Source organism: Metopolophium dirhodum, chromosome 8 (genome assembly GCF_019925205.1).
Source record: "Metopolophium dirhodum isolate CAU chromosome 8, ASM1992520v1, whole genome shotgun sequence".
Classification (NCBI taxonomy): Eukaryota; Metazoa; Arthropoda; class Insecta; order Hemiptera; family Aphididae; genus Metopolophium; species Metopolophium dirhodum.
The window spans coordinates 33,564,585-33,590,574 of record NC_083567.1 but is presented as its reverse complement, the minus strand read 5'-3'; the positions used below and the strand labels follow the sequence as shown (position 1 = coordinate 33,590,574).

Below are 25,990 nucleotides of genomic sequence, written 5' to 3'. Positions count from 1 at the left end.
ACAATAGATATATTATGTAATTACATCTATCAAATGCCTGTAGTAATAAGCTGTAACTATATACAATTTGATTATGCAAAAACTATAGTTAGTGAAATTACTTAGGTAATCATACACCGTCATTAAAAATGTTACTGTCCGTGATTAATTATTGTGTTTAGTTATATTTTTTATTAAATATTGACCCATATAATGATATCACGGATATTGACAAATTCAACGAATGTATAATAATATAGTACATCGAAATGTTTGAAATTTGACTAACAGTACTATAATCCTTTTAAACTAATAAATACTTTGATCGTCGTTTATTGTGAAGACCCCCTAAGCCCACGATATGTCCCCACAATAACGATGTTGTAATATGTATTACCTATTAATTATAATGGGCATCTGCCTAATCATACAAATTTATAATAAAAAGAAAAACCTGTACTCGGATGATCGTCGATTATAGCTGCTCCAGTTACCCAATAGCTGCCCTGTCCCTCTTTACTCCGGCCAGTCGAACAACGTCATATTTTATGGTCGCTGTGGGTATATTATATGGGGATTCGATACCGTGATTTTCTGTTTTGTGTCTAACACACGCGCGACATAGTATTTTAGACGTGTTTTTTGCCAAACATTCCAATATTGATCTATCGAAGCGATAAGAATTCTGAAAACAGATTTGAATTCGTCGTCAAGTCTACCTGAAATCGACTTTCCCACATTGTTGATATTATCCCCCAAATTCCAGAAAACGTTATATTAAACAAGAGTATTTAAACATTTTTGTATTTCAATTTTTGGAGAAGCTAAAATCAAAAAATCAAAACTGTGGGAAAGTCGCTTTCAAGTAGACTTGACGACGAATTCAAATCTGTTTTTTCAGAATTCTCATCACTTCATTAGATCAATTGATGTGTTTGGCAAAGAATCCGTCAAAAATCCTGTGTAAGACGAAAACAGAAAATCACGGTATGGAATCCCCTTAAGTTCAGGATTCGATTTTTGGGCGTACGAACTACAAAGTCCGCCAATGAACACGAATATTGAAAACGTGGGTATTGTCATCGTCATATTATTATCGTTACTATAAACATAATAAATAATATTATAATGCAATAGCTTACCGAGTGTATCGTATATATTAACATGTACCGCATATATATTATTATGTTGTGTACCGCTTTGGTTGTTCTGTTGTTAAGTGTATTGACATTTTTACCGTACGCAATGGCGATATTAATAAACGCCTATATAATTATCGATGTATGCTTTCAGATGCCAATATAATAGTACAAGTATAGTATATAACAATATTATAATATTATACGTATAATTGATATCTGCGTGTAGAAAATGGACGGATGAACGATGGTAATATAATATGTATGCGCGTATAACGCTATTATGGTTTGATATATTATTATTATTATTATTAGAGTTAGTCGTTATAGGTCGGTTAGTTACGAGCAAGTATCCATCTATATTGTAATATAATATCCACTGTTCGTGTATAAGTTTGACACGCCTATACATGATAACATTATTGTGCAACGAGTCCTACAATTTTTGTCACGGATCTCCGTGTTTAATATTATAATTGGTATCGTTTTGGTTTTAATTTTCTGTGCGTGGGATATGTACAACGTGTACTCTTGCATATTAAACATATATAATTAAGCTGTATATTGTAGGGATCAGCGAGTAGATATTATTATTATTATTATTATACCTATCGTTAAATACGCATCGAGTAATCTGGTCCTCGACATAACATCTGCCTGTCTCGTACCTATTTTGTATTAAACTAAGTCGAAATTTCAACCATGCACTTATTGGAATAGTGGTACTTATTGAAGGCACACCCCGAACACTGTACATACTTCACAGCGTAGTTCCATTTAGTATGCGTAATAATTAACACAATATCAAACAATTTTCAAGTAAAAATGTTGACCTTGGTACTTGCAGGGCGAGGTGCTTTGTAATATTCTTCCCTGGTGTATACCGCAACATTTTATAGGTACCTACCGTGGACGAATACAAAATCGCAATAATTGTACATGGTTGTACATAGTAAACCATACTCTGTAGCGTATAGGTTAGCTGGTTACCTACTAATATAGTACCAATACCTACTGTTGCGAGTGTGTAACATAATTAATATGTGAACCATTACAAGTATTCTAAACATTTCGATATGTATGTATGGTATATTATACAAGTTTCTACATTTAGCATATTATTATTAGATATAGCGTCCGTATTATAATAGATTAACCAATAATTATTGCGCGTAATTCGAATATGCGATGATATCTCCTAGAAAGTATTTAATTTATCAAGAAAAAAAACTCAATTAAAACCACTTTACAAGTCAGGACGTAAGTACAGGACTGCAAAGTAGGTACCACAAGACGTTTACCTATACCTACTTTATTGCCTACCGTCACATAGCCATATCATATCAACATCCGAATTTCAAAGTGACCTTTCACAATATTAAATAAATTCTTTGTAACACTGTGATTTTCTAGCGATAGGTTCTTTTTTTCGCACATATATCTGCTATAATATTTTATACACTGTGTGCAATGTAGGTGCAGCGTAACCCGCTTTGTCCCGAAACGGATGGCCAAAGGGATTTACATTTTCAATTGACAGAGTATATTTCGGGATGTATACGAGTCATTTTCCAGTAACGGAATTTTTGATTCCGTTCAGATAATATGTCCTAGCCATATTATATAACGTGTCAAAGGTGCCTCTTTTTCAAACTATTGAATCTGTTTAATCCTGCCCAATGGATACGTATATTATCGTATAATATCAGACGAGTATGTATTATATCTTGTATTATTTCACTTTATCTCGCTTATATATAAATTTATTACATATAATATATAGGTATAGGCGTACGCATATATTTTTACTCTATACCATCGCATGTATATCTGCAGTGTTAACCGATCACTACGGGTACATTTACCTACGTATACGTGATGTAGGTACTGATGTGTACATAATATATTGTACATGCGTATGCATCACACAAATAGGTTGTATATACAGGGTGGTTTTATCATACTACTGGCGACGAACAATCGGAGACGTCATATTATCATTCGATTTTACCGTTCTATTTTTTTCATCTCCTATATCAGTATATAATATTATAATGTTATGCGGTAAATATACATATAGGAATACCGGCAATACATGCGACTTACAGGTTTGATCTTTAGGTTTTTACCAACTGCCCTCGGTAAATGCCCATATTTCGGTATTTTATCGATCGGTTAGTCAAAATGATGCAGTATATCACTCAGAATGATTATTGTAGTTGGTGCTTTTACAAACGAAATAATATAGAAAATCGTCTCGTATAAATTAGGTAAAACTCAAAGTATACCTAATATGAATAAATATAAAATAATATATCATTTAGGTATCTATATAATATATATCATATTATACCTGCATTATAAATTATATTTTCTGGCACACTGTAAAAAAAACACCCTGTATACACTACACATTATTTATAGCATATAGTATATCGCGCGTGGGGGCTGCAGCCATTTACGCCGTATATATTTGGCTGCTATTATATTATCCGACCGGGGATGGTATATGGTTCTCTATATTATGTTGCAGCTCGGCAAAGACCCTCTGACGTGGCCTAAATGTATATAACTACCCTTATAGTATAACGTCCCGGGACCACCGGTGACGATAACCATCGGATACCGCCGACGCGATGGGCCGGTGTGACACGGGAGCATCGAGGGGACATTGATAAGCAATAACGGTGGCCAGATGATGAACAAAAAAAAAACAGGAAAGAGTAGAAGTTCTTTACTATAATATTCTTTATTTTTGAAAACTATACCGAATACAGAATGACGAATGGCAAATATATGATATAATATGTATATATATAGGTATTAATATTTATTAAATATAATATTAATAATAAATTGTATTGGGCATACACTATATACCTATCTATACTTCTGGTTAAGAGCGACGCACACTATATATAGGTACCTACATCATCTACAATATATATTATATACATCGGTACGTATGGCGTATAGTATTATACAATAATATAATAATATACGTTGAAACTTGGAATAGTATTACGTATCATAATATTAATATATTATACTCATCGGGAAAATATATATTATACTATAATATGTCTATATGTATGGAAACACGATTACAAATACAGTGTTGTACAGTATAATTATTCAACTCATTATATTTCATCCCGAGTGATTATTGATACATTTTAAATTAATTAATTGTGTCTGAATGTGTTTGGCCAAAATCTAATAAAAACATTTTTTAAATAAATATTTAATATAGAATCAATATAAAACAAACTGCAGTTATTGACTATCATAGATTCTGCAATAAATGAGTATTGGTATGCACTAGGTATAATAATATGTCTGTTTTTAAATTTCTTATTTTTGTGCCTGAAGAACTTTTAATAGAAAAGTGGATCTGTGGATCTAGTTGAAACTTTGGAGGGCCACTAGTAAGGTTCCCCTTACTTTTCTTAACAATCGGAAAAAATATATTATTAATTATTATATTATTAAATGTTTACATGTAAACACGCACAATACAATTTTAAAAGTATTGGTACCTACTGACCTACCTACCTACCTACCTACTTATTATTAAATATACTAATTGTATGCACATCATATGCATTTAAAAATTATGTGGTATTTTACATATTAATATTAAAATGTATGAAAAATTTTAAATTTAAAAATAATTATATTATACTATTATATCAGATTTTACTACCTTTATACAACTTTTAGACATATTTATACTTTCAAGTTTTATTACTTTTGATAATATTTTAATTTTCAATATTGAAAGTTAAAAATGTCTGCAGACAAGAGCTCTATATATTATGTATATAGGTATACAAAAGCACTTTTATATTGTATAAATGAAAAAACTTGGCATTTTTTGTCCTAAATACCCACTTAAAATTTTAAATTGTTTATTAAAAATAGCCAGAACCCGCTGAAAATAGTTTTTAATTTCAATAATTTATCATTTCCCCCAAGTGTTTATAATAATAAAATAAAACATTGTCTTGCCCTACGATGAACAAATAGAGATAGTTGCTCAGCTTATTATATTTACATACCAGGATTACTTTTTGACATTTTTTATCGACCTTGCTGTACTAAAATTTTAAATAAAATAAACAACATATCATGCAATTATAATTAAACTTGCAGTTACATATTGACAACTCTTTAAGTGAAATTTGGCCGGATTTCAATGAGCCATAATAAATAATACCTAACTGCAATGCAGATGAAATTCTGAAATACATCCGCGTAATTTGTACAAAAACATATTATACACAGTTTATAAATAAAGATTATTTTGTTGAGACAACGTAAAATGTTTATAATAACTTTAATAATAATTCATCAGTAAGACTTTCAAATGCTTTCACGTCATCATAAGATTTGAAAATTTTCTGAAAATAACATGTATTGTTGGCATTTATTTATTGTAAAACTGGAGGTTTCTTGTAGTTTGTGAAAATGATTTTTTTAGATTCGAGTGAATTAATTTTATTTGCGTTATTTATATAGGCATTATTCTTATCTAGAATTATGTATACTATAGTAGGCGCATATTTGAACAACTTGTCACTTTTTAATGTACCCATCTCTGTAGCAGTTCATATTCTATATTCAATTTATACCTACCTATATATTTGCAAGAGTTCGAGGTATTAACTTATTCAACAGTGTCAAGTTTCAAAACTACTGGTCTTGAAACCATAAAAATAAAATGTTTAATGAGATAACAATAAATTAAAACCACATTATTGATCAGATATTTAAAACACGCGTGCGCGCGCATGTATTTTGGTATAAGTAGAACTCATAAGGACAACATTTAACTATATAAGCGCTCAGTGTTGATTGCTTTTCGAATTATATATTGGAAAATATTCTACACTGTTCCTGCTGCATATGTCTGAAAATTCTTATTTTACCCGACGAAAGGAATGTATTATTCGAATGGTTTTAAACACGGAAAAACACCGTACTAGCCATTAACACGACGCACGATTATATGGTCAGATAAAAGTTCATTTAGTACACGCGTCTTGTTATTGTGTCTTAAAACCACCGCGCCCCAGCGATATTTGATTTACTTTTAATAGCATTATAAGTGTTTAAATTTTATGCTCGATGGTTCTCCTCGCAGGCGTTGTTTCATATTTATCGTTATTAACACTATATTTACGTGTTAAAACAATTGCACTATAACGAGAAAAAAAAAATATATAATTACAATGCGTTTGTTATCATATTGTTATACATTTAATGGCATTACGTGTTTTCATACACTCGGAATTGGAGGAATTATATGCGTACCTATATAATGGCTATATAGTATACCTATCCTGTACTACCACCCATTTAATATTGTCGGGAAGTAATGAAGACTGTAGGAATTTTTAATTCACGTAATATTTTTCGAGGGCCGCCTCAATTATGTATAATATAAATTCAGTTTTGAAAAAAAATTAAGACAATATAAATTATAAACGTTGCGCCATTATAATATTATAACGTATATACGAGTTGAGTGTACCTACACTTAAACTTAAAACTATAAGTGCACATATTATAACTATAACACTAAACATGCCTACATTTGTAGTGTTTTATGTCCCCGAGGTAAAAACACATCAGTCATCATATAGAATCGATTTTCTTGAAATTCCGCGAAATGTTCATTGAAAATACTATATTTGAATATTCCACCCACAGACCACAGTATATTATTATATGGTTCATTGCGCAAGTGCGCAACGCGCTGGGAAAATGGAAATATATATGTATAGGGTGAGTGTATTACTTGACCAGTGGCTGGGGGGCTCGTGCATATTATAATATCGTGATGGAGCGAAATGTTTAATTAATTTTCTTCAAAGTTCAAACAAATTGTTATTACAAAATATAAAGTTATTAATACGTATACATGTATATACACTATAACGAAATCCTATATTATCATGTCTCGCTGTATATATGAGTACGTAGGCATAGATATTATTTGTAAGCGCGTAGGCTTGGGAATATGATTATAGGCAGCATTTCAGTTCATTTTCATAAGCTATAATTAATGGCACTGTAAGTACAGGATGTACCAGCGAGTCCTGAAAAAAAAATGTCGCTACTTAAATTTATGAAAAAATTGAGAAAACTATATGGTTAATAAATAATTTGAGAAATATACTCATGTCGAAAAATAACCAAAAATAATATTTTGAAAAAAAATCATTACGTTCTAAATTAATTTACACAAAACAATTTTGATGTCTTAAAAAATTCTAAAAAATACAATTTTTGACTTTGATAAATGTTTTTGCCATCGAAATTGTTCTTTTCATCAGATTTACAAATTAGCTGTATTGAATTTTTCCAGAAAAATTTAAATCAAAAAATACATATTTTATTTTCGATATGAAAAGCAAGTGACTATAAATGTTAGAACAAAAGTTATTTCATCTGTCAGGTACTCAGGTCTTCGAAATTAATATATTATATTTTATTTTATCATAGTATAGTGCATCATATTTTCCTAACAATAGTCAATAATATTGTTCTGTACACCTAAAAAGTTTCAGTAAAAATATTTACACAATAGGTATTTTTAGATCAAGATTCAAAATTTATAAAAAAAAAAAAATGAACAAATACAATATGCATATCAATGAACATTTAAATACAGTTAGTATGCTCATTGTCATTGAATCATAATCTTGACATATAAGGTACACAATAATATAATACAATATGTATGTTTTCATAAAATCATACAGCCATATAGGTACTCGGCCATAAACTAATAAGTAATTTATTTTTCCTTTGACACCGTGGGTATACCTAATATAATAAATATCGTACACACATGTACAGTAATGCTGCAGTACCGTTAAATATTAAAAGGCTTATTTTTAAATCCCGCGTAATAGCACGTTTGGCTAAAAACTGGGATTAACCGTTTTTGGACAATAAAGAGCAAACAAACCGTTTTATCCCGCCGAATATAATGTATACATATATATATATATGTATAATAATAATACAGTATAATATCTATAAAACAATAGTCCCGTATTCCCGTCTAAATCACTTTTAAACCTCTCCTGGACAAATATATCCAAACCGATAACAGGTTATTAATGTGGATGACCGGATGGGGGAGTGCGTCCATAATAATATTATTTAAAAATATACGCCAAAGCCCGCCGCCGCCGTATAAAATACAATTTATTTTTTTCCCAAGAGTGCCTACCGTTTTAATTATTCATGGTTGTCGTAATGAATTTATGTTATTGGTCCTGAGTGATGATACACACACGCACACACACACACACACACACACACACACGATATCGTTGAAATGTGTTTCCATACTTTTTTTTACCGACTTGTGATGATGCAGTCCACCTGCAAAAACGCGACGTTTAGCACGTGTAATAAAATAAACAATAATGGTTTGCGGTCTTACAAGCTGCAGGTATGCGATCGCTTTTTTTTCGCATACTTGCCCATCGATCCTTATCCCGCTCCCCGTGTTACCCAACGACATGACTATTGGATCGTGAGTGTCTGAATGTTGGTGCCTGCAGTGACACACTACCCGCAGCGAACGTGTGGGCGGCGCAGCTGATTCTGCAGTATAATAAATAGGTACGCACGCCAGACGCGTCACTACACAAAATAATACATGCATTGATATTATGATGTAGATTTGAATATTATATATTTTTATCGCCATTACAATATCGCAACGATTCGGTGTGAACTAGCACGTGACCCGTGGGCGACTTCGTCAAAAGTTAAAAAAAAAAGAAAAAAAGACGAATGCTGTGTGCTATACCGTCGCCGTCGATATTTTCTGTTTTTTCGTTTTTTTTTTTTACTGCCACCGGCTTACGCAATCATCGTTGAAGGTGTCATAAATAATTAATAACAACAGGGTGATTGTTATTATTTCATTTTTTTTTACTACTCGTGTGTGTACGGTGAAACCGCTGCCTTAACGGACACCTGTTTAATGTATAATTATATACCAGACACGTCTCTCGGACGGACAATATGATAATGTCCCGGCAAATAGATAGGTATTTTAATGTAAAAACTAGAACCCTGTCGGGCCTGTCTATAACGGACACTTTTGGCGGACTCGTGACTGTCCGTTATATACAGGTTTCACTGTATTGTATTATATATTTATATACCTACGAGCTCTATAATTCTGCGTTCGCCGTGAATAAATGAATCACCGAGATAGGCAATCCTGCACCTGCGGTGGATATAGAATAACTTATTGCTACTAGGTAATGAAAAATTCGTTTTTTTTTTATTGAACCAATTGTGAGTAGAAATAAATGAATATGCGGTTATGATTTTAATATTATTAATAGGGGGTAAGCCACCCTAAAATAACTGATTCAATCAAAACCTTCTTTGATCGTCAAAATCAGTTAAGTATTTATTGATTCTATAAGCCTCAGATATACACTTAGCCTTTCATTTAATATAATAGCTGTTACCCGTGGCTTCTAATTCTGAATATCTCTAATACTCTTACTTACCGTCCACGGGATTCCAAATATTAGGTATGTGTGCAAAATTTGGTGTAATTGGTACAGTTTCTATTTTGCTTTAGTTAAAATGTTCTTAATTGTTTTTTGTCAAAATCGGTCAAGTATTTTTTTAGTATTAAATCTCGATCATACACTTTTCCTCTAGTATATTATAGCTATTATTACTCAATTTTACATTTATATAATATAGAATAATGACCTGTGTGACTGTTATTAATTAAAAAATGAACTTTGAAATAAATGCTTACACTAATCCGATAGATGTCTCATTTAATCCATTGCTTCAAGAATATATATTGAAGTTGATGTTATTAAATGGATTTTGCTCAATATATCCCAGCCATGAACAAACTTAAAATTAAATTTAAAAAATGGAGGAATCGGTTTTCTATATAGTAGGTTTTGAGAGAATTCGTCGTCAAAATGCGAGAATTATTATGCTAGCTATTAGACACTCACGCGGACACAAGTATTTTTTTCATCCCGTTCCAAACGTTGTCGCGTGTATTTTTTTGGTTTGTGATTGCTGAAAAATTTACCAATCAAAGTTTAACTACGGTTGACTTTTATTTTATGTACTAATCAATTAGTATTTGTTAAATGTATAATGACATAATATGGTAATCATTATAAATGATATTGTATCAGTTTTTTTTTTATATACGTTTGATGTTATTAGAATTTCTTAGTTTTCCAACCAATCCAACCAGTATTTTTTGTTGTGTCGTTCAAAGTAATTATAAAATCAAAATAGAATAAGGTATCGGAAGAATAAAAAATACTGATATTAGGACCGAGATCTCGAGGAACTGTCAATATTAATTCAAGTAGGTAACAATATAATATACATGCTGAAATGACAATCGATGCTTATGCATATTTCCCACTGTCGACATTTTACAAATTTACAATATTGATAAAATAAAATTTAAAAAGTGATCTATACTGTCACATACGATTTGGAAGGCCCGGTATGTTTTTTTCAGTGTCTAACCATGTGTGCGGTGCAGCATGAAAAAATATACAAAACTCATATACATATACACAAAATAATAAATAGGTCGTGTATCTGTGTGCGTGTGCGCATTCGGCTGCTTTAAATGAAACAAAAAAAAATAAAAACAATATATACAATATATATCATTACAATGTGCCACTGAGGCAGTTGCTGGGCTTGAGTATCATTATAATACGAGTATAATGTATATTAGTAATTATAGTGGATAGACGGACCCGGCGATGAGTCAGGTTTTGCAGTCGTAGCGCCTTGTTTGAATTACAATACCATACAATATACTTACACTTTATCGTTATCGTTATTATTATTATTATAATACATATTTTGACAATTGACTTTTTAGATTGAAATTTAAATATAATGTTCGTGGTTCACGATTAGTGATTGTTTTCGACAAATGAAATGCCCCGCAACGGTCAATAATATATTATATTTTGTATTTAAAGTATGGGTAAAGTGTGCATACACAGAATGTATTAAATGGTAAGATATAATATTATATGTACTTCATATTTTATTTTTACATATTATTATTATTATTATATTTCGGTTACCACGCTTACCTTTACCTGTTTATTTTACCTTAGGTTTTTTGTTTAAAATATATATGTATATATATACATATTATACGTTCTATAGACCATAATATTAATATACGACTATGTTCAGTTCTAATTGTATTATTTTTATTGTGTTAAAATATTACATCTTTTGACTTTGAAAATCAATACGCGCCCATATTGTTACAACAAGGTATATTATAATACATATTATGTAATATTGTGTTTTACTCGGGTCGTGCAATGCATGTCCATTTCATTATTTATTAATTTATAAAATTAAGTATGATTTGTCTATAAGGTAATAGTGTGATACTATTAATTATTATGATCAACTGTTTTACTTTTATTTGCTTATTTTTCATAGAAACATTATCAATTATAATAATTATTATTACACGCTAATACACTATTGTGGGCGCTGTATTAAATTAAAATATTCGAAAAAAAAATTAATTTACGTTTTAACATTTGTTAACAGTCGTTGGTTTTTCAAATCGAGTTTCTTTTTCTGCACTTCGTCAAAAATGTCGGAAGAAAAAATATGTCTGTCCAAGTGGTTTTTGTGCTACTTGAATTTATTCAGGTTTATTAAAAAATACAAAAACGGGAATAATAATATAGTGGTTGTATACTGCACATTGTAATTTATTAAAAAATAAATATTCGCATAAAACTCTGAGACCGATAAAAATCCATTCGAACCACGAGGGCGTAATATTTCATTTTCCCCCTTTGAGTTTTTGGTTTACAAGCTCTTAAGAAACCTTTTAATTTTTATCACGCTTTTACGTTGCTAGGTAACATTTAAAATTAAAATCCCAAATAATTTTACCCCCTTTGTATTATTTTGGTTCTTTAGAGGTTACTTATATTGACTTATACTCTAAATTCTAAATTCTTGAAAGAGTAAAATAAAATACCATTGATTGTTTTTCCGATCGTATACATTTATTGCACAAAATGTATTTTTTGCAGACCACCCAAATTGGTCAAATGCATTGTGCTGGAGGGTGTTGTGTAACATTACATTTAAAATAAACGCCTCAGAAAGAAAACATAATATACTTGTTCACCTTTACTTCCCAGTACAATAATCCTAGGCTATTATACAGTCGTTGGTATGAAAAAATTGGTGATTTAACTTCCTAAAAACATATAGGTATATTTTCTATAAATTTAACATTTGGTGGCGGTAGTCTTTTATGTAACTCATCTGTTCTTTGAATATAATTAAAATTAAAATATGTTTACGCCAACATAGGTAGATATAACAGGTGGTAGAATATAAACAATTTGGGATATGAACATAAAAGGTTAATCGCCATGCCATACATGCATACTATAACTTGCTCAAAATAATTTGAGTAATTTAACTATTGTTATATTTTTAATTAAAAAAAAATATATACATAATACGTATTATACGTTCATCATTGTTATTTAAATAAATTATACTTTTGGTTAGAATTATAGCAAAACTATGAGCGAACGGTGTGCACCGTGTACTTAACCTAACAACATCATTAATTTATAATAATAGATGAATTATAAGTTCTAATATAATTTATAAATTATTGCAGTTAATTGTTAACAAGAAGTAATTAGTTAGGTATGAATCAACAAAATATGGTAGTTATGTATTTTTTTCTTAATCATTATTGCCGAGTGCCCGAGTATACGTCCCTACCTATATGGACAGCATTAGATGAACTCGGTGCGAACACGCGTGTTTATACTTAAAGTAAGTATATAGTACTTATTTCAAGTGATGGAATAATAAATAGTTTTTTTATCATTAAATTAAATGCGTACAATAATCACCACAGTTTAACTTTAATTACTGTTGAGTGTTGACCGTTGTATTTTCTCAGAATCAGGTGTTTGCAGTTCAACGGCTCAACACCAAAAACATTTTACATTATTTTAGCGGCGAATTTAAAATACCGATATATAGCTACATAATAATGGTATCATGTGAGAAAATTATTATCACTCGATGTAAGTTTAATTAATCTAATATGAACATTGGCACTTAATACCTAATAGCACATGATGGGTAAAAGAGTAAACGAAAATAACATATCAACTATAAATTATAATGACAGGTGTTTTATATTTTATAGCTAATTTAACATAACAAAAAAAAAATAGTAGGCACATTTTTTTAAAATTATGTTGGTAATGAAAACGATATCATATTATGTAAATCATTTTTTTTCTCTAAAGTTAGTGTAGGTAATAATCAAAAAATGACCAAACGTTTTATTATTCTCTTTTACAGTTTTACCTACCTACTCGCTGTCCCTAAATTATATTCTCGTTTCCAGTATAACTATAATATAATATATAACACATACGCACAAGTGCATAATATTAATATCATTCAGACTCGTAGTATGTAATTATTTTATATTATCATAATGTGCTATGAATGATTTGTAAGGAATAAAATAACATAATAATAACGTTTACTCTATTTTTCAGGACTTCCGGTTCAAATTGTTCACCACGCGAATACCAATAAACAATATACGATAATATGTGTATAATATTATCGCAGTATATTATAATATGTGCCTGTATGGAAAATACCTGCTACTGCGATGAGACATAATGAGTATGACCATTGGTTTTATAATAATATAATATACTATAGTAATAGCATAATACTATATAATATTATTATAAAATCAATGGTATGACTCAACTTGGGAACCGTCACAGTCGTCGCGGTTGCTTTCGTGTAGGTACAGTCACATTCACTTATCAAGAAAACTGAATGTATATTCGCGTAATTTGATGAATCACTAGGAAAAATGTATAACAGAATTGCACGGAAAATATAAGCAAAAACCAAACTTGACATAATTTTTATTTTTTTTTTTTGGTAGGTATCTACCTATTCTTATAGTCTTATATATGTTTTTGTTTTTCACAAAATATTCAATCATTAAATACACATTACACAAATGGCAGATAGGCCATTTAAATTGAATTATTTTTCTCTTAAAGTTCATTGCTCTTCCAACATTTTTTTTTAGTATGACGTGTCGAGCTCCAGTTACTCAGTACCATATCGTTACATTTTACATAGTATGTATATATATATATATATCGAGTATAAGCATATTAATATGATAATAATTCATGTACCTAGAATATATCTGTTGCTTTGATTATTTTTTTATGTTTTTTGGTAATATCCTAGATATATTATTATTTTTTAATATACATTTTTAAGTAAAAATCCTATAAAGCGAGCTGCATCATATTGTTTGTGTCGTTACAATTGTTATTTTTTGCACAAACAATTAATGCAGTTTACTCATTGACTGATAATAATAGTTCAATTAAAATTACATACAATTAACATAGTTCTTGGCTTCCTGGCTCCTGCATCTAATTATTTTATGTTGAAATATTTTTACATACAACAACTATTAATTCTATAGTCCAAAAAACCTATATAATTTGGATGTATACTTATTCATGGGGATAAATGATTATAGATAGAAACATTTCTTTTTTTTTTTTGAATGGCCATATAAATAAAATTATTAATTACATTTCCGTTATTTAGTTGCTTTGAACGCTTCAATGTTATAATAAATGCCTAGTACCTGATAAAAATCCCTTTAAAAAACCAATATGGACCTACGAGCACTAATTATGGGGCGATGCCAAAATCCCCAATCTGAACAAAATTACAGTCATCAAAATATTAAGAAGGTACCTTCAGAAAAAGAACAAATTCCTTGCCATACCTACAATCACAACCTTCGTCCTTCACGCTATATTGCATCCAAAAACTTTTCAGAAAAAAGCGAAAAACTTATATAAGAAATTCCGGTCTCATCTTGGCACTCATACTGATCCCTTAAGGATTTCGATAAATAACAATAAATAAAAGAAAACATTATTTGCTTTGACAATTATTAACGACAGCTGAAGGGAAGAAATGTCTAGAATCGTGTTATTGATATATATATTATTATTGTTATTATTGTACAGGGAAATAATGAAGACACCTGCAGTGTAAGATTTGAAATGTTACCTGTCGTGTAAATATTTTCTGAAATGATAAACCCAAATATATAGAATGACGTGTAAACACTACATTACACACACACACACACACACACGGTAGAGTTCCCCAGGGTCTATATGCATTTGGGAAACAATTGATGCCTAATAGAAGTTTTCACTTGGCTGCGTTCTATATAGGTACTTATACATCGTTTCAGCGAATTGCGTTTGATTCTTCTTTTTATTTCTATCTCTCCCAATGACGTATGGTTATATCACACTTATAAATATGTATGTAGACAAGATTAAGAGACCAATCGAGAGAGAGAGAGAGAGAGAGAGAGAGAGAGAGAGAGAAATATGGGAGAAACAAAAATAAAAAAAGTACCTAATAAGAGAGTGAAACACGTTTATACGACAACTCGTTATTTGACTCCGAGTTCAATACAGTGATAAGGAATTACTGGGCATTGAAGTGTGAAACGCTGAAATAGTGGTTTAGTATAATATATACCCTGTTTTCGGTTGTAGCATACCGTTCAAGTTCAAATCTAATATAAATAATATTTTTTAAATAATAATACATTTGGCACAAGAACGCCCGCCGTAAAGGGCTTTAACCTGCAAACTTCAGCTATAACAGATTTAGAAATAATTTTCCCCATTGTTTAATAATATAATATAGAAGATTTTCAAAAAGCCGTGTTGAACTCTGTTAGTGTTTATCAGACAGCTGTTACCCGTTGTTGGCACTTCCGTATGGGGGGGGCTTGCTGTGTTACAGTTATGTGGACCTAACCTGGGAAATAATTATCTCTATGTTCTTTTTATTTTACTCTGATTGTGTGTACTTTTATTGACAATAATCGTAAAAGCGCTTAAAGGTGTCATAAACACAAGTTTATATCAATACACTAGAACATCGTACCTGCAACCGACTATCGATTTAGTCATATTATATATAGATAAATTTGTTTTGATAATTTTGATAATATTTAACATTGTTGCCGAACTTTTTTCGGGTCGATTGTCAACAATTTGTAATCCAAGTTTTATAAAAAAATGGCATAACATTTATTAAAATCAGGCGGGTATTTTGTTAGGTTTATTGAAACACAAGCAGCATTCACTTCATCCATCAGTGTGGCAATTTGGAAAATAAAATTTCACAACTTACTATAATATATTATGTTGATCCGAATATTGAGTGTGTATATCATGAAATGAGCTACTTTGTTCAATGTTTAAAATGTATATATATATGAGTTCCAAACTTTCAACATTTTATAATTGATCATTTTATTGTTTAGAAATAATAAAGAATTTTTTCACTATTTTTTTTTCATAAAATGCAAGATATAACTGTCGAATAAATCAAATTATTTTTCGTGCGGTTTATTTTTGGCAAACTGGCTACTTTTGGCACGTGTACCATATCCCATAAGTTTATTAACCCTATAATATATAATATATAAGTAGGTATTATATATGTATTTATACCTTCATATTGACACTCAATAATATACCTGTGTATCGATAAGATTGATGATCCAAAATATTCACGTTATTTTTCATTCAAAGAAACTGAATTCTTTAAGTTTCCTGCGTGGCTGCGTCATACCTACGAGGTGTATTCAACTTCCAACTATACCGGAATAAAGGAAAAATCTAAACAGTTGTTCGTCATTTAATAGTATGAAAATTCTTCTGGGAGGAAAACCGTTTGAAATTGAAGTCACCATTCAAGTTACCTACTGGTTCCGTAAAAATCACATTGCACCTTGTTACTGAGAGGAAGGATTTGAAAAAAACTTGTGCCAAAAATGTATGTGGAAGAACGGCTTTTATGTAAGAAAATAATTTATATCCTGCTGTAAATAAATATTTAAATTATTTTCAATTTTTGTGCATTTTAAGATTTTTCATGATATAGAAAACTTACTTGTTGAAAAACAACTATTTTTTTTCTGAATAAAAAAATGTTGAAGCCAATAATGTTTTTTTTTACTTTCTTCTAAACTTAAGATAAGACCAGATAAGATTTAAACCAGAAATTAGAAGTATGACCGATTTAATATGCTTTTTTTACAATTTTTACGATGACTCTTTGGCAAAAAGAGTGATTTATGCGCGATCAAGGATGAGATAATAATATTATAATCGGTGGGTTTGCTTGCTGTAATTTAATAATTTAGTTTGGCGTAGGTGTCGCGCGCGTCTTGTATGCATATTTGGTAGATATACTCGACAAAATTAGTCAAACGTAATAATTCAAAAAAAAAAAAAAAAATGTATTTAAGTAATAAACATCTACACGATAAGTTGTATATAAATAGTAGGTACATGAAAAAAATATAATATGAAGAAAAAAAATAAACCGGTCGACAAAATTGTTTGGCTAGAAACATGTCAATAACTAACTGGTCTCAAGGCTAAACTCACGACTATACAATAAGAGACCTTTTCACGACAATTTTAGTGACCGAACATTTTTAAACCATATGTTAACAATATATTATTATAATGGCCAGGCGTCGTATACGATAAACCATCACAAACGTTATATAACTTATAACAATATGCGCATCATTCGTGATTTGTCGTTGGGACGAGGAACTACGTATCGTTTTTGCGGAAAATTATAGCTAATGTGGTTTTAAATTTAAACTGCATTGCGTGCAATATTGTACGTCTGCCGCCCAAACCGATTCGAGATTGGGTCGTCGTTTGGTTCGAGTCGGCGGCGGTTCTGGTGAAATGAAAATGATATGCAAAAATCCCGCGTATTTTCGTGTTGTTTTCGCGCAACATAAGTTTCAATTTCGGAAGGGTATACATATGCGAACAGATAGAGGAAAACGTTTGAAATAAAAGTCATTCCAAATCGTAAATAGTGCGAGACCTTAAGGCGCGTATTTTCGCGTTAAACCTTCTGGCTGGAGCCAGAAAACGGACTGATAAAAGAAAGAGGGGAAACGGCGTAATCGTTTAACGGAGATGGAGATCTATCTTTATGGTATAGCTAAATCACACTGCGAGCGTATATTCTCAATATCTGCAGCGGGACTTGAATATTATAAGATTATGTTATATACCTATATATATATATATTATACGCACACACATGTACTGTAGTTGGCCACAAAACCCACTCGGAGGGTGCGAAAAGAAATTCGTTTGAATAAGCGATGAGCCGAACGTTTTCAATAACGCGTTTAAAATCTGCAGCCAAGACTTAATAAATCGTTCAAACTGTATAAAATAACGCTGAAACAATAATAATAATAATAATATATGATCCGAAACCGGAGTGGGTAATAATATTATACGGGTGCGTCGAAATAATATTGATGTACAATATTATAATAATATTATCAAAAACTTATAAAATTAAATTGATATTAATGCATAAACCGCGATTATACACACTACGCGTACTATAAAGAATACCATATTATACTATACGAGTTCAAATTCTATACGTAGGATTTGTTCTACGGTATACGCAGTAATACGTATTATTATTGCAACGATATCCTGTAAAATTTGAAGTTTAAATAATTAAGAAAGTGTACATCATGATATTATAATATAGTAAGTCGGCGTACGGTTCATTGCTTATCACTATTACAATAATCACTACCTGTTGCACGTGTGCGCGGCTGTGTATGCATAATAATTTAATATAGATACGTCATAATATTATCGATATTGAGATCGCGAAATGTCACCGCAAACGTCTCGAACCAATTAAAAAGGTCAATAACTCTCGCCGTACATATTATAATAAACACGATATAAAATATACGTATATAATAATATAATACATATTGTATAATGCTCGGTGCCGACTACGACCCGTTTGATATCGGTCCTGCCGCGAGGTCACGACAACTACAACTTGCACACGTGCACCAGCGACGTATTATTATAAATTATAATATATTATGCCATTCGAACTGCCGTGATATAATATATAAGTATAATATTTATTGTTATAATATACTCGATCACGACCGCCGTCGTCATTTCGACGTACCCACAACTGTAGATCCGAAAATTTACGAAAAATACGACCGCGCAGTCCTATACTTATAGGTATGATATTATGGCAATCGGTCAATGTGGCATAGTACCTATATATTTGTGGTTGCGAGCAGAATGTCTTGTTTTATTTGTTTTTATACCGCAAATGTGTAAAAAAATTAAATGAATATGATAAAATATATTAAACAGTGTCGTTCTTCGACCAAAATCATCGGTTAGGTATCCCACAACCTGTCTTCCATGTCGTTTGCATAATTAGTAATTATTACTTCCCACCGAATGATGTGAAAGACGCCAATGCACGCGTTACGTATTATGATCACGGTCCATATAACATAAGCACCACCTCTAATTGTTTAAGCCATATATAAATTATTATATAATATATTGTTATACAATCATCCCTGTAAAAAACGCATTTTTGATCAACAAAGACTAAAGCATAAAATAATTATCAGTGTTCATTTTAAAAAATCAGTTTAATATTATGATAATACATTTATTCTACAAGTTATTACTTTTTAGTTATTACCTGGTATGCAAATGCTTCTAAATCCAAAAACGGACTCGGGACTCGTATCTAGCATTTATTTTTATTTTTTGTAGGATGTATAGTTATTGAAAAGTATCAAACGAACATTCGTAAGCAGCAGAACCTAATACCGTAATAACTACCTAGGTATTGTGTCAACTAAAACCAACAAATAATTTTTAACAGTCCACTTTCAATGCACCCATACAGTTCTTACAACACAAAAAATAAAAAATAAAATGTTATAATTTTACCAGAGATATTAAATATGAATACAATATATTGATATGAATTATTAACATTGCGTCATCGCGTAGTAGCTTATAAAATAGGAAAATATAATATTTGTATGGTGTCCGTTCGAACAAAAATACATCGTATCAGTTTTCGCTCCGTTCGGAGTCTAAGACATAGCGTTTTCGTCGACGTTACAATACGCAATTTAAGAGACTACATTTTAAAAGGGGTCGAGTCTCCAGATATCCATGTTCTTTATGGCGATAAGACATTAAAACGACACTTACCTGCCGATACGGATTATCCAGGACGACTCGACCTTTCGATATTACTAGATACCTGTGTTCAGTGTTCGTTTTCCAATGTCGGACGGGCATGTTGCGACGGCCGACGTGAGGTCACGGACGCGTTTCACGTTTCGGCGGACCGTAATCGTAAAACAAAACATAAAAACAATATTGTTGCCCATTATATTTATATCATTATGAATAGTTATATTATATTGTGTTATGTTATTATTACTATTATAATATTACGATTGTAGCGAAAAAAATATAATACAAATAAATACACCTATTATGTAGGTTCCGCCGACCGTTCTTTACACTTTTCTCGTCTACGGATCGACCAGCGGTTGTGATATATTATATTTTTATGATCGGTAAAATAACAATATTACTATCGTTCAGTTTGCATATAAATACAGTACATACAATACATATGTGTGTAAAAACTATGTACCAATATAATATATTATATACCACGACCACGATGGTCGATCGCCCCCTACGCAGTGCGTAGGTCAACAACCGGTTCTCACTTGCATATGATATTATATATATACGCGAGCGTGCACACACACACACACACACATACACACACTTGTTATGAATTATACAACAACTGACGGTGAACGGTTTTATGACAAAAATTTTACACCGAAAGAAATTCTCCGCCGCCACCACCGCCAAACCGCCGTGGGCCACAACTATATAATAATGACATCGCCGATCTCGAAATGTGTGAGAAAAAAAATTTAAAAAAAAAAAAAACAAAACAAAAATTTACCATCATTTTTGTCTTCCCGACTTCTCGATGTTTTTCGGCATTATATTATTTTCATGTTGTTTTATTACTATTTTGATCTGTGAAACGTTTATGTTTTCATTATTCTACGTGTTATTACTTATTTTTATTTTGTATTTTTTACGATCGATTTAATACTATTTTTTTTTTTTTTTTTTGAAAGCATAACACCCGACACGATAAGCCGAATGTCTTTGAACGAACCGTGGTATGCAGTTAAAAAATAAAACACTTAGCTTACTCAATAGTAATAATAATAATAATATTATATTATAAACTTTGTACATTTCTCAATATCTGGTTACGACTTTACGAGTAAATATTATATATTACATACATACATAAACAAATAATAATACTTATATTTCTGGAAATAATTTATGAATTTACATTTTGACCTTGAGATGCTGCAGGTTTAATGGGCTTGTGGAATTATATACGTTACTCGTAATATATTTTGATTGCCTTAAAATAAAATGATAATAATCATGTAACCTATACAGGAACAGCGAACAAAAATAACGATTTCGTAGGTTTTAATTTTTATTATTAGTTTATTTGAAATAAAATCAAACAATCGTTGACGAATATCAATTAATATCTATAGACACGTTATTATTACTAAACGCGGAATATTGGAAAATAAAATGCACGAGTCCAAATCATTATGGGTTTTCGTTTTCCGATGCTTCGCCCAACACGGACAACCTAACCGATATTGGATGCGCGTGTATATAAAATAACGTGTGATGGTTTATTTTGATATAATATTATATTATATTAATATTATTGTGTACGAGAGAATATAATATTGCAGACGAATAATTCAACGACAAAAAACGTTACACGTGCAGTGCACGGCATTTCGCTAAGATTTATTGCGTACTTTTGGCATTTCACATGCAAATTGAACATTGTGTCTTAGATTTTATTGTCATTTACGAGAATCGTGAAAAAATAAATATCCTTCCAGACAAAGTGTTATGTCATCGGCGATGTGCGTTGAATGTTTATAAATAGACATTACTTACTATTATTCGCCACATAAATCTCTTACTTCCGTTTTTCGTTGAACATGTAAAACATAATATTATATAAATATCACACAATATGATATTATGTAAGTGTGATTTACACAATTTTACAGATCGAGACTAAATTGTGTGAACCTATATTATATTATCATATTATAGTAAGATTAGTATACATGCGAATATATTATAGCCGTATGGGTGGTTAACATAATATTATAGTCGTGAATAAAAAAACAATCATGCATTGAGTTGGAAAAATAAACTAGATCGGTGATTATAATAGTGAATAACAAGAAAATAAGAATTTACAAAAAAAAAAAAAATGCATTAATTAAATAGTTTGAAAGGTGTAAAAAATAACGGCGTTTAATAATACCCAACTTGCAGAGTTTTACAATAATATGTATAACGATCATTATTATATTGATTATATATATTACTGCCTATCTGAAGTAATGTTATGTCAAAATTCACTAATCACAAAATATACAATACTCAACAATGCGTTATCTTATCAACATAAATGTCCTGCAATTATTAGGATTCCTGATTTTCATACTAAGCTGCGCCTCAGTGGCTCAGTACGATAAGTGTTTAATACAACTTAAAAGAGTTAAAAAAAACATAAGATTTATAAAAAGGTAGGAATATACAGGATAAAGAGAAAATGTGACTGGACACATTTCTAAAATTACCACTATTTAAATTAAACCGTCTATACCTATGCATCGAATGGCTATTAAAATAAAAAAAATAAAATGAAATATTTGATCGTTTTCTTTTTTTTTTTTGGAATTCCTTATATGAATACAATTTAATTTATTTAAATTAGCTTACAATAATATTGTGACTATATAGTATTAAAAGACGAAATTCGATAAAATATTTAGATGATTAGAACCGGAACTTTCCGAATATTTTCAGTGGTAGATGTCTACACATTATTTTTCTATGCATTTCGGAATTTGCCACCTTTTGTTCGCCAGTTTTGGGAAATGCTAGCGACCATCTCGTTATTAAATATTAAATTTACTATTTTATTTATTTATTTATTTTCACTGTAACTTTGTAAGGAGAAAATCAAGATCAAAAATTGTAGAACAAAATTAAATTAACGTCAAGTACTAAAATATTGTGATGATTGATACGGAATGACGATACGGTATTACCTATACAAGAAAAAATTAAAAACATATTGTTATTCTCGTAATATAATCTTTATATATAGGTATACGTATATACTTTAAACATGTATAGTGATTTTTCGCTTCTATTCTAATTCTGTAAATTAATATGTACCAAAAGTCAAAACGAATATTAGGGGTATACCGTATTCTACGGCTTGTGCGTATGAACGTAGAGTTATTTATTTATTTATTTTTATACGACTTCAATCATTAATCACGATGCCCAAAATATAATAATACATTATTCCAGTCGCTTCCCGTGTTACCCAATTATTTGTTTTTCATCGTAAAAAAATGTAAATCCTAGCCGTTTAATGTTTACTGATTCCAGTTTACATATTATATTATGTATATACGATTCGACTAAAAACGAGTAGTCAACAAACTCGTAATGTGTAGTGGCCACATATCTCGTAGGTCACTATAACGACGTGGGTATAATATATTTTAATGGTGTACGCGTAGAGCATTAGATATACAATTTACATTATTTTAGTAAACTCATATTACATGTACCGGTATTAAAATTTAGAAAAAAAAAAAACTATAGCATATTCCTAGAATTTCGTTAACCAGTATTTACTGGCCCCGAGATCACATCCTGTCCTGCAGATATACATTTATGTTTGAGCTGTAAGTCGTATAATTTATTCGTAATTTATGTACGGGAACTATCTTAACAATATTTTGATGTACTCAAACACTTAAATCGTGTATTTTAGTACGACTATATACCCAGATTTAATTATTCCGTACCTATACAAGATCAATATTGGTTTGGTTATATTCGTATGATTCGGAAATATTTTTGCATATTTTATAAATTTCGTTTCAATTTTAATTAAATAGTAATTGGAGGGAGTATTAGCTTTTTATAAAAGTTACTATGAAATATTCAATATACATTTTTTCTGTGGTTGATTCATGCGTGTTTTATTAACTTTGTATAAAACTTCAAGTAGGTTATACATAATTAATTAAATACCAAGGTAAATAAAAAAATAATAATAATGGTTTTCTTCAAAACGTAAAATAACTACCTTTTTAAATATTATTAAAATTGTATAAAAATCAACTGGTATTCCATCAAGTATAAATTAGTTTGTTAATTTTAATGGAATGTAATTAAATTGTACATTATTTTATATACATACCCAATATAATACGTAGATATCTATTTACCTACCTCAATTAAGTCGTTTTTATCAATATTTATTAAGTTACCCACTTTTTATTTTATTTTTTTTTTTTGGTTTGAATGAGTCAGCTGAAAGCAATAATTGGTTTTTTATCTAAGCAAAAGGGTCTAAACTCAAAATATATTATACATTATATTTACTATACGTGATACCTACGTATATTGTAAATTAAATACTAATGATACAAAAAATATATTATATTATGCGAGGTTTGGAATTTTTTTGGTAGCATTACATTGTCAAATTATAGAATATTACAATGGAAATATGTATAGTAAACCGAGTTTTACTCAGAATATGACAATAAAATAATGTATATATTTCGTTTTATTCGCGTGCTATTTTTTATTCAAATATACCTACGTTGTATAATAATATAACAACGGGGCAACGCATTTGTTTGAAAATATGACGTTCTCCCGTTTAAACTTTAAATAAGTCATGTTATTCATCAAAAGTATGGATTCACTTGAAAACGGTTGAATAGCATAATAATAAGTTACCCTTTGAGAACGCAATTGGATGACGTCAATTTTTGGAATGCCACACTATTTTGAAGGGGGAGCTGAGACCTTAAAAATATAATTCCAAAAATCGTCCATTAAACTTTATGATATAATATAGGACGAAAATGAGCATTTCTCAATAGGAGACACATACAATTGAATTGAAAAAGAACCGTTAGTGATGAATGCGCGATGGAAACGACGGAAAATATTAAATAACGACTGTACATTACTGGTCGAAGTCAGAACGACGGGCTGGCTTCGTTATTTTAATTATTTTTCTCGGCGTATATATTTTGCTATACGTATTATAACGCAATCTGAATGTCTGATAGCCAACATAAAACGGTATTACGGCCCTTTAATACGGTGAAGTGTACAATAATAGTCAAACGGGCTAAAAGCACGTACAGCGTCTTCGCAGATTTTGTCGAAAATTAACGATTTAAATCGTTTTGCGACAGTTTCCGGTCCATTATTATCGTGTAGCGATCGGATCGAGTAACTTATTTTCCGCGCCTGTTCCTTTTTCATTAATTCGGCTATGGTACTGTTACAGTAACCTGACCGGATTTTTCATCAATAATAAATATTATGAAAAATGTAATAATTATTATTGTTATCGTGTATAATATTATTATTGCGGAAACGTATTTTACAGAGAGTATATATTATTATAAACTCTTCTGACGCGCTCGCGTTTCCCCGACGGTACGCCGCCGATTTACATTATTTTCAAACTCCGGCGAGTTTAAATAATATACCATATTATTATTATTATTATTATTATCGTGTACCCGTGTACATTGTACGTGTGGTTTGTAAATAAAAATAAAACGCTTTTCCGCGAAACCTTCGTTTTCTTCTCTTCTT

General features: G+C 30.4%; 1 long non-coding RNA gene across 1 annotated transcript in view; it reads left to right on the top strand.

Annotated features, from left to right (window-relative positions):
* The window catches only part of LOC132950868 (uncharacterized), a 125,505-nt gene extending 111,346 nt beyond the window's left edge, over positions 1-14,159 (top strand). The window contains exon 4 of the long non-coding RNA XR_009665263.1: positions 13,748-14,159. This is a non-coding gene — a long non-coding RNA (uncharacterized LOC132950868). The remainder of the gene's footprint in view (positions 1-13,747) is intronic.
* The last annotated feature ends 11,831 nt before the right edge of the window (positions 14,160-25,990 follow it).